Source organism: Zootoca vivipara, chromosome 1, assembly GCF_965207765.1.
Source record: "Zootoca vivipara chromosome 1, rZooViv2.hap1.1, whole genome shotgun sequence".
Classification (NCBI taxonomy): Eukaryota; Metazoa; Chordata; class Lepidosauria; order Squamata; family Lacertidae; genus Zootoca; species Zootoca vivipara.
Window position 1 is genome coordinate 119,608,842 of NC_142582.1, and position 10,819 is coordinate 119,619,660.

Consider the following 10,819-nt stretch of genomic DNA (forward strand, 5'->3'; position numbering starts at 1 on the left):
TTCTGTAAATCCGGGACTGTCCCTGAAAAATAGGGACCCTTCGAGGGTCTGCACTGGGTCTAATGGGAGCTCCTTTTATATCTTAGATTGCATTTTATTGTATTTACAATTTGGATTGTATGGGATTGCAATTGCTACAATGGCCAAAACCATCATTAAGTGGTGAAACAAACAAATAAATGGCCATGAAAAGTTGGTCTTCTGTGTGTGTAGGGGAGATTCTGACTGCAACAGGCTCTATGTCTCCCTCCTTCCCTGGCATATCTTCTTCCTCCTTGCAGGGCAGATGGTGCCCATCAATGTGAGAAGAATGGTCTTCTATTCCATCCCTACTTAGGGCAAGCACTAAAATTACATTCTCTGTACCCATGAGTCTGCTCAAAAGCCCACAAATGATCATGGTTGAGTAAAACAACCGGGGCAGGGCAGCCGAACCCATGGCTGAGTCGTTATTCTCTGAGGTTTGGCTGCCAAATGGCCCTTGGGTGCATTAAACCAAATACTTTTGTGTGTGCTATTATTATTCTCAGCTAATGGCTGCAGCGCCTTTAAGGTCGAAACACCAAAGACTGCCATTTGCATCCTGCAGCCTTTGGTTCTTTGACGGTCGTGTGCCAGGCCATCCTCGTTCCAAGGAGGTGGTGTAGCAGAAGCCAGCAGAAGCCTCCTTTGCCAGCCAGTAATCGCATCACCATGGCATGAAAGCAACAGAAGAGAAGGAGAGGAGTTTTCTCCAAGAACATTCCATTGTCATTTCGATTTGCAACCTTTCAGAGGCGATCCACGAAGAGGACACAAGCTCTGCGTCTGGGCTTAGAATCCTGTGGACTCGGCAGAGGAATATTTAAAACACAACAAAGCACCAAATCCTTTCCCTCTCGCCTCCCCTCTCCCCATTATCCCAAATCAATTAAGCGCTCGTACAAAGGTCACAGATCCCCCGAGTGCACATATAACCAAGTCCAGATGACTGACACACCCTTCTCAATGGCCACAGTCTCACATCTGGTGCTTAGCAACCATGACACTGCACTCTGCCAAAGACATTTGCCTCTTCTCTTTTGAAATACCAGGTTGGGGGTGCCAGGCTGAGAACACTCAGTTTGGAAAGAACAGAGCAGGGGGTTGATCTTGATCCCCAGTTGCTGTTGCCGCAAATAGCAGGACCCTAGAGGGAACTTATTATGCAGAAAGTTGCTGCAAGCATGTTTTCACAAGAAACCTGAAAATGAATTTGCTTCCCCACGCCAAACATTTTGCAAAATTCTCTTTTGTAGCAGCCGTGCAAATATGTTGTTGTTGTCGTTGTTGTTGTTGTTGTCGTCGTCATCATCATCATCATCATCTAGCATCAGCATTAACACCTGAAGATTGTGTGGACACAATTAAAATTTGATAAAATCTAGCAGGTCATTGTAACAATATTTGACAGCTGGCACGCAGGAACGGCCAATATTGGCACTAGTTGAGAGGCAGTATTTGATAGTATCAAACTTGCCACATGCAATGGCATTTAGTATCTGACAGCAGTGACAACAATATTTCACTGTTGATTTGATATTTGGCAGTTGACATGCAATATCAGTATTTCACAGAATCATAGAATTGGAAGGGTCCACAATGGTCATCTAGTCCAACCCCTTGCAATGCAGGAATCTGTTGCCCAATGTGTGGCTTGAACCCACAACCCTGAGATTAAGAATCTAGCAACTGAGCTATCAAGGGTCAGCTTGACATGCAGCTACGGATATTTGACAGGGGCTGACTGCTGACAAATAGCAGTCAAAATCTGACTATATTTGACATGCAGCAGGAAGCAGTATTTTATGGTATCTGAAATACAGAGTTGGATAATTGACAGGATTTCAGAGTTAGCATGCAGCAGATGTCAACATTTGACCATGTAGCTGGCCTGCAGCAGCAATCAGTATTTCCCGTTTCCAGTGTTCACAATCAACATTTTCCTGTGTCTGACGGATAACAAGTCGCAAAAAAAATATGTATTTTGACAGAATCTTACAGCTGACTTCCAGAAGAATATAGTACAGATTGCATTAAGCTTGTTCATTTGTATACCCAATCAAAACAGATGAACTTAGATTCTTAAATAATTTTGATGGCAATGTTTACCAGATGTGACATTTTGACCTCAATGCTTAAGTGTTGTCATCTTAGCAAATTCTGGAATTATACAAAAGGTTGTTTCAGTTCTAACTTACATGGGAAGAATAGCAAACTTCTATTGTCTTGAGCATTAAAAGGCTGGTAGACATTTAGAAAAGATTGACTCCCCCCCCCCACGCCCCACGTTTTTTCCATCCACAATGCACTGTTTCGTTATAAATGATCAGATAGGTTCTCCACCCATTCATAATTGTTCTGTGCTGCTTATGGTTTTGGAGTGCTGTCAATAGCAATCAGAAAACAACGTGTGTCCCTGAAAATGGTCTGAACAAACGGCACTCAATCAGTGCTGCCTTCCATTTCCCGGTACATGGAGAGCAGAGAACACAGAACACGGCCTCATACCAAGTCAGACAATTGGTCTATATAGCTCAGTATTGCTCAGCATCGTCTATGTAGGGCGCCAGGGGTCAGCAAACTTTTTCAGCAGGTCCACTGTCCCTCAGACATGGTGGGGGGCCAGACTATTTTTGGGGGGGGGGGAATCAACGAATTCCTGTGTCCTACAAATAACCCAGAGATGCATTTTAAATAAAAGCACACATTCTACTCATGTAAAATCACGCTGATTCACGGACCGTCCGCGGGCCGGATTTAGAAGGCGATTGGGCTGGATCCAGCCCCTGGGCCTTAGTTTGCCTACCCATGATGTAGGCTAATAATAATACTTTTATTATTTGTACCCCACCCATCTGACTGGGTTGCCCCAGTGACTCTGGGCAGCTTCCAATATGTATAAAAACATTACAAAATACTAAACATTGAAATACGTCGCTATATAGGGCTGCTGTCAGGGTTGTTGTGAATACTCTTGAGTAACGACCTTCCACATGCTTGTCTTTCAGAAGCTGTTATTAGTGCACATTATTTACAGTGTAACGAACTGCTGGATTCATGTCTACTCGCTCGAGTCAGATTCCTGCACTGCCCCCCTCCGCGTTCTAGACCAACATAAAAGCCTCGGAACTGAGAAGCGCCTCCCATTTCCTCCTCCTCCTCAATTCCGGCGTTGGGGGGAAGGGTCTCCGTTCTGACTGATTCCTGTCCTCTCTTTCCCCCTCCCTCTCTCCCTGCCTATGGAGCAGGGGCTCTTGGATGTTCCCAGAGCCCTGGCACTCCCTTTCCGTTTCCTGACTCCCTCCGCTCTCATGACTGCTGGGAGACGAGCTGCTTCGGATGAGGGGGGGCTGTTCTCTGTAAGCTCTCCCCCTTACAGCTGCCTTCAGATGTCTTCTGATGGGAGGGCGTTCCACAGGGAGGGCGCCACTACCAAAAAGGCCCTCTGCCTGGTTCCCTGCAACCTCACTTCTCACAGTGAAGGGAACCGCCAGAATGACCTTCTGGATCTCAGTGTCCGGGCTGAACAATGGGAATGGAGGCGCTCTTTCAGGTATAGCAGTGGTTCTCCTGGGTTTCAGGTGGGGGACATTGCCAGCTATAGCTCATAATGCAGTGGCTGAGAGGGGGCTTCTGGAGGAAACAACAGAAGGATTTAGTGCGGTTGGGGGACACGGTCAGGAGTGGTTGGGGCTCCTCTGAATGGATCTTCCTGCCGCTTTTGCATTCTGGTTCCTGTTGGGGAGTTTTTCCACGGGCAATATGGAAAAACCTTTCCTCTGGAATCGGCCAATAGAGCACTTCAACACAACCCTTTAATGAGGCGCTTAGTGGGAAAGTATCTGAGAGCCTCTTATGTCCCTCCAATAGTATAGACAGATTCCTAATGGTTTCCTGTAAACATTGTTCCCATTAATAGAAAGCTGAGGGCTGGATGGGTTTTCAGCGTGGCCGGATGCCAAGGTTCTTTAAGAACCTGTGCATTAGCCGAAGGCACGACCTCAGCTGACCTGAGGAAAGCCACAGGCTCATCTCCTTTCCCTACTGGCTGGTGCCTTAATTGGCAGGTTCACAATGAGAGCTTTTGTTTGTGTCCTAAGCTTGCAGAGCACAATTAAGATGTCTGATACTTTGAGCCCAACAGCACAGCAATTAATACCGTTTTATATAGGCCAAATCCATTACATATTTGAACAGCGCATTCAAGCATGACAGGGAGGTGTTCAACCGAGCTGGGAGAGATTTCTTTTAAAGAAATCAGGATCTGATGTCCTTTTTATATAACACTCCCCCATCCCAAAAAAGTAAACCCTTTTGTATTACATGATGCTCCCATTGTTTCCCTACAGATCCATTGGCAGAATTTAGTGAACTGTAGCTCATCTGTTTTGCTTGCAGAGGTCCTTCTCTGAAACCATTGAAAGCCACTGCCAGTCAGTGCAGACAATACTGGGTTAGGTGGTCAGCTTAGTTGAAGGCAGTTTCCTGGAATTTACCTGCAATCTGTTATTTTCTGTCATCCTGAATTACTGGCTTCCAGGGGCTCCTAGGAGCAGAGTCCTTTGGCCCCCCCTATATTTTTGGGGTAGTGACCAGAGGGCCATATGCCCCAAAAGCACGGAGCCAGAGAATGGAGCTGAGCACAGCATGCCTTCCACACAGGGGCGTAGCGAGGCGCCGCGACACCCGGGGCGGCAAATTGCCATGCACCCAGTGGGGCGCGGCGACGCAATGTAATGACGCACCCGACACACTGAGCGGGCTTTCTACCTGGAGTTTGTAGCTGGAGGCGCGCGGCTTTGGAGGCGCGGCGGGCAGCGATACCCCACCACGTAACGACGCATGCACAGCATCCCGCTGCGCATGTGTGTTACATAGTGGGGTATTGCCCCCCCCGCGACTCCAATCCACGCGCCTTCAGCTACAAACTCCAGGTAGAAAGCCCACTCGGTGCAGCAGGGGGGTGCCACTCGGTGCAGCAGGGGGGTGCCACTTGGCGCCCCCATCCCCGCGACTCCCAAGCCGAGCCTCCAGCCTCCCGGTAAAAGTCCGCTTGGCACAGCCAAGTGGCACCCCCCCCCCCGAGTGGAACCCAGGGCGGCCCACCCCATCACCCCCCATTGCGACTCCCCTGCTGCTGCTCTTCTTCCTGTCGTGAAGGGGAAGGCGGGTTGAAACAGCCTCCCACCAGTGGTGGCACCAAGAAGAGATGGAGGAGCTGCTGGCCACTGAACCACATGGCTGGCGCATTCGGCTCCACCCTGGCTCCTCCCAATGTCCTGACGTCACGTGTGGCATCATGACATCATGCACACAACATCGCCGCCCCCCATCGCCTTCACAAGCTGGTACCTCTGCTGGCTTTTGGGTGATACACTGGTGCCAGTACCCTGTGAACCAGGTTCATTGACGCTTGGCCTGCCTTTACTGCTTCATGTTTCTCCAGAACTCTTCTCCCCATCATGCTATCAGCCAGCCAGTCTCATTTCCACAAAAATGCCTTGCCAAGCAAGTATTCAGCACCTCCTTGCTGCTGGGCTCCAGACCAGGCCTTCCTAGCCTGCCAGATTAGCTCTGTCCTCACTTAAAGAAATGGTTCCAGCGCTTTGGCTGAGGGTATAAGACACAGAAATCTTGCTGAAGCTAAGTAGGTTTGGATATCATTAATGATTGGAGAGGAGGCTGCTGGAAGGCACCCAACGTCCCAGAGGGAGTTGGCACCTGTGGAAGAAAGGCAAGGTATAAATGGGATAAAATCAATAAATTCGTAGTAACTTGTTGCAGCAGGACTTCGGAAGACAGATTTAAATTGGGCTAGTATTTTATTTTTCTATGCTATGGAGTTTTATTGCTTTATAATTTTAATGGTTGTGCTTTATTAGCTGATGAGCTTTTAATGATTTTTATTCCATCTGTTTTTATGTGTATTGTTTTAGCTATGAGCTGCCCGGAGGGCCTTTTTAAGTCTGTGTGGTGGGATACAAATAAAGTAGCTGAATAAATACTGCCTCTTCCATTTACCCACCATCTGAAGGACATCCATGGCCCAAAGAAGTGGCTCTAGGCCTGGATTACTCAATCATCAGTCACCACAGCTTGTATCTCACCACTAATTCATGCATATGGGAAGAGAGCAGAAGGCAGCCTTGTCCAATTTCCCACTTCAAAACAGCACTTCTGAGCTAGCACTCCCGACCTCCTAGTTGTTGTGGGCCCCACAGCTCAGTCATGATTTCATGTTGTTGTTTAGTCGTTTAGTCGTGTCCGACTCTTCGTGACCCCATGGACCATAGCACACCAGTCACTCCTGTCTTCCACTGCCTCCCGCAGTTTGGTCAAACTCATGTTCGTAGCTTCGAGAACACTGTCCAACCTTCTCGTCCTCTGTCGTCCCCTTCTCCTAGTGCCCTCCATCTTTCCCAACATCAAAGTCTTTTCCAAGGATTCTTCTCTTCTCATGAGGTGGCCAAAGTATTGGAGCCTCAGCTTCACAATCTGTCCTTCCAGTGAGCACTCAGGGCTGATTTCCTTCAGAATGGATAGGTTTGATCTTCTTGCAGTCCATGGGACTGCAAAATCAGCCCTGAGTGCTCACTAAGAGGCGAGGTGTGACTAAGAGGCGAGAACAAAGCTTTCCTGTGGAAGAGGAAACTGCTTTTTCTCCTGTCATACAAAGGGCTGGTTTATGGTGCTGGAGGAGACTCTTGAGAGTCCCATGGACTGCAAGAAGATCAAACCTATCCATTCTGAAGGAAATCAGCCCTGAGTGCTCACTGGAAGGACAGATCGTGAAGCTGAGGCTCCAATACTTTGGCCACCTCATGAGAAGAGAAGACTCCCTGGAAAAGACCCTGATGCTGGGAAAGATTGAGGGCACTAGGAGAAAGGGACGATAGAGGACGAGATGGTTGGACAGTGTTCTCGAAGCTACCAGCATGAGTTTGACCAAACTGCGGGAGGCAGTGGAAGACAGGAGTGCCTGACGTGCTATGGTCCATGGGGTCACGAAGAGTCGGACACGACTAAACGACTAAACAACAACAACACTCATTCTGGCCACTGTGGCTGCAGTTCTTATCCTGGCCACAGTGGCTGCAGTTCTCACTCAGGTCCACAACATGCAAATGAAGGATTGAGACTGCTGTTCACGGATTGGGTAACTAGGGGAAGTTTGTTACTGTTGCAAGTTACTGAGTACTATATAAGCCAGCCGGCTAAGCTATTGTTCAGTCCAGGGCTCAGAGCTGAAATAAAGAGCTGGTTGTTTCATCTGTCTTTCAACACGTAGAAACAACTTCCTGTGCCAGTGCCAGCGCCGCCCGATTTCCGGTGCCCAGACATAGGCAGAGTGGCACCGGAAGTCGCTTCTACACATGACGCTCTGCCCGATTTCTGGTGCCCATACATAGGCAGAGTGGCACCCGAAATGGAGCCTCTGGCAGGTAGGAAATCTGGGGGATTTCCGGGATTTTTTTCCATTCGGGAGAACAGTGAGAAACAGATTAAAATCCGGGGGTTTCCCGTGAAAAACGGGAGACTTGGCAGCTATGGTCCTGTGAGTGGGCTCATCTTTAATAGCTTGGTTGGAGGGTCATGTTAACTCTCAGCACAACTTCATATGGACCTCAGACACCTCAGAATCTTGACTTCTGGATCTTCTGGTGGCTGCTGAACCTGTACCACTATTGGCCTGAATTAATATATCTTCCTTATTTTTCAAGGCAGAGTTGCTGTCATGTTTGGGGATGGGAGCCTGACACTAATCATATGTTCTGCAACATGAATCTTAGCCAAAGGGGGTCATTTTCAAAAGTAGACAAGGGTTCTGATGCCTGCAGCTGGAATTCAACCTAAACGTCAACAACAACGACAACCAGTGCAAGACTGGATTAGGCCCCACACAGGAGGAAGTCCCAGAGGGATGCAATTCTGAGGCCTGCTTATGAATAACCAAGAAAGAAAATCCCAGGGGCCACTATTTCCAAGATTCAGAAGGAAAATGAGTTGTGATGCAAGACAGGGCCTTTTCTGCCCAGGTTGTGGAATTCCTTCCCTTAAAAAGTCTCATTGGCTCCCTCTCTGCTAAGCTTCAGGTGAGCTCCTAAGACCTTTCTATTTTGCCAAGTTTTTTTTTAGTGTGAGTGAAAAATAATCATCTCCCAGTGTTTACGCTGAATTGTTTTTATCCTACTCTTGATTATATTCTATAAAACTGATTTTAGGATTTGAGGCCTTTCGCTTCTTTGTTACTTGCACTTCTTTGATTAGATTTTTTAAAAAAGCAGTCTTGCAATTAATGTCGAGTTAGGCCCAGTAAAAATGGAGATGTCTACCAAAACATTGTACAGTACACACATAGTTCAGTATCGCAAGCAGCCAATTTCACGTTCTCACAGAACGTACTATGGAAAAAGGGAGGGTTGCATCCATGCTAATATCAATATAATAAATAGCATGTGTGGTATATGTTATGGTGCTAGGATTGCTCGAGATAATTTTCTGCAATTCTTCTTATGCATTCTCGGCCATTTTCTGTGGTTTGGCACATCAACCCTGTACAGTGTGCTTACCATTGAAACAGCATCTCAAGTCCCTGGCTGGACACCAAGTGAAAAACTCTATGTCAGTTGTTGGTCATGCTCTTGGATTCTCTAATAGTCCTGGCTTCACTTTCTTCTGTAGTCCAGTAAGAAGCCATGCCAACAAAATATATGACATATAAATCCCAGTTGCCTTTCACGAGCAATTACTGTTTTCATTAATAAAGAGATAACAACATTCTTTTTGGCACAGGCTGGAATATATTTCCATACATTGTTTTGTTTTGCTTTCTGGTAAGAAAGGGGAAACTGTTCCATCCATATTTCAGGGGAAAGAGGTCCAGAATGCGGCAGCTAGAGTGGTGACTGGGAGCGGCCGCCGAGACCACATAACACCGGTCTTGAAAGATCTACATTGGCTCCCAGTACGTTTCCGAGCACAGTTCAAAGTGTTGGTGCTGACCTTTAAAGCCCTAAATGGCCTCGGTCCAGTATACCTGAAGGAGCGTCTTCACCCCCCATCCTTCTGCCTGGACACTGAGGTCCAGCACCAAGGGCCTTCTGGAGGTTCCCTCGTTGCGAGAAGCCAAGTTGCAGGGAACCAGGCAGAGGGCCTTCTCGGTGGTGGCGCCCGCCCTGTGGAACGCCCTCCCATCAGATGTCAAAGAGAAAAACAGCTACCAGATTTTTAGAAGACATCTGAAGGCAGCCCTGTTTAGGGAGGCTTTTAATGTTTAATAGATTATTTTATTTCATTTTTCTGTTGGAAGCCGCCCAGAGTGGCTGGGGTATAAAATAATAATAATAATAATAATAATAATAATAATAATAATAATAATAATTGTTATTATTCTCCACATTCCTACCAATGTCAAGTACTGTAAATCCCACTGTTTTCAATGGGAAAGATTTAATAATGTGCTGGGTTATTCCACAGTAATCAATAGGGCGTAAGGGTGAGGCATATTATCTCTGATAATGGGTGTAGGACATAGTCCTTGTGGCTAGTAACAACGGATAGCGTTACCCCCCCCCCCTCAATTTGTTCTTAAATTGTTCTTAAAGCTTCTCGGAGAAGCAAGTTCCATAGTTCTAACTATGTGCCATATGAAGAAGGGCTTTCCTTTTCCTGATTTTTTCCAATGTTCAGTTTCATTCAGTGTCCCCAAACTCTAGCTATGAGAGAGGGAGGAAAGCATTACCTCTGTTCACCATATATAATCTCATACAGTTCCATCATGGGCCCGCCATCCTTGTCTTTTCTCTAGGCTAAAAAGTCCCAGATGCTGCAAACCGCAGAAGAGTTGCCTCCACCCGTTTGAGTGATCTGCCCTTGAAATGAGTGAGACCTACAATTGCTCAACTTTCGCTGGATCAGGCCCGTGGTTTGTGGGTTTCTCAGAGAGCTGCTGGAGTTTAAAACGAAGCAATCAAGTTTCTGAAACAAAAGTGTAGGAGGGTAGATGAAAGATAGATTAGTGGGGAGGGGCGTGTTGGGAGGGGGGCAAAATTCTGCAGGCTTTATCCAGAACAATGCTAATAAGAAATCTCAATATGTTTAGAGAACACAAAAACTCTACAGCAGTTATGTATAATCATTATATGCTATTCAGTGTGTCCTTAAAGGACTTTTGAGTTCTTTTAAGTTTCTATGGTAACAGCTTTGTATAAAGGTTTTTTTTACCATTATACCAAATAAATAAATAAATCCTGTCTTTATAATGTTATTTGTCTTCTAAGGTATTTGAACATAGCACAGCCTCAGAAGAACAGCATGCCAGTGAATAGGGGCCTGCATTGCCTTGAACTTATGAAAAATCCTAACCACAAACTGAAATACATACTAAGGGCACATCTCTACTGAATTTTCTAATAAAATAGGAATCCAGGGGAATAAATTGAAATTCATGCCATTGAATTTGGGATCGGTTGAGCCATCTCTTCCACTATGGACTTCACATGGGCATCTGATTGGTCACTAAGAAACAGGATGCTGTTTCTTTGACCTGTTCTTGCAAGGTTCTTCCAACATTTTTCATTCCTAAACTGGACTATCTAGCACTTTCTGGTTTCTTACCATTACAGTACTTAACAAACACTACAATCCCTTCTCTGCAAACATGTTGAATAGAGATGTGCTGATGAATCCAAAAAGAAACTGCCTGCATAATAAACTTTATATACCCAGACTGTAAGAAAAGAACATGGTTTAAGTGGATTTTCTTACGGCCTAGACCAGCCTTCCCCAACCTGTGTCC

The 10,819-nt window shown here is 46.3% G+C and overlaps 1 long non-coding RNA gene across 2 annotated transcripts; it reads left to right on the plus strand.

The window, feature by feature from the left end:
• Positions 1-7,197: 7,197 nt before the first annotated feature.
• LOC148687733 (uncharacterized) lies at positions 7,198-10,288 on the plus strand. 2 transcript variants are annotated; one of them, XR_015950450.1, is made up of 3 exons: positions 7,242-7,463; positions 7,743-8,114; positions 9,830-10,288. It is a non-coding gene; the product is annotated as an uncharacterized LOC148687733 (long non-coding RNA). The 2 variants fall into 2 exon arrangements; XR_015950426.1 differs by having other exon boundaries at positions 7,198-8,114.
• The last annotated feature ends 531 nt before the right edge of the window (positions 10,289-10,819 follow it).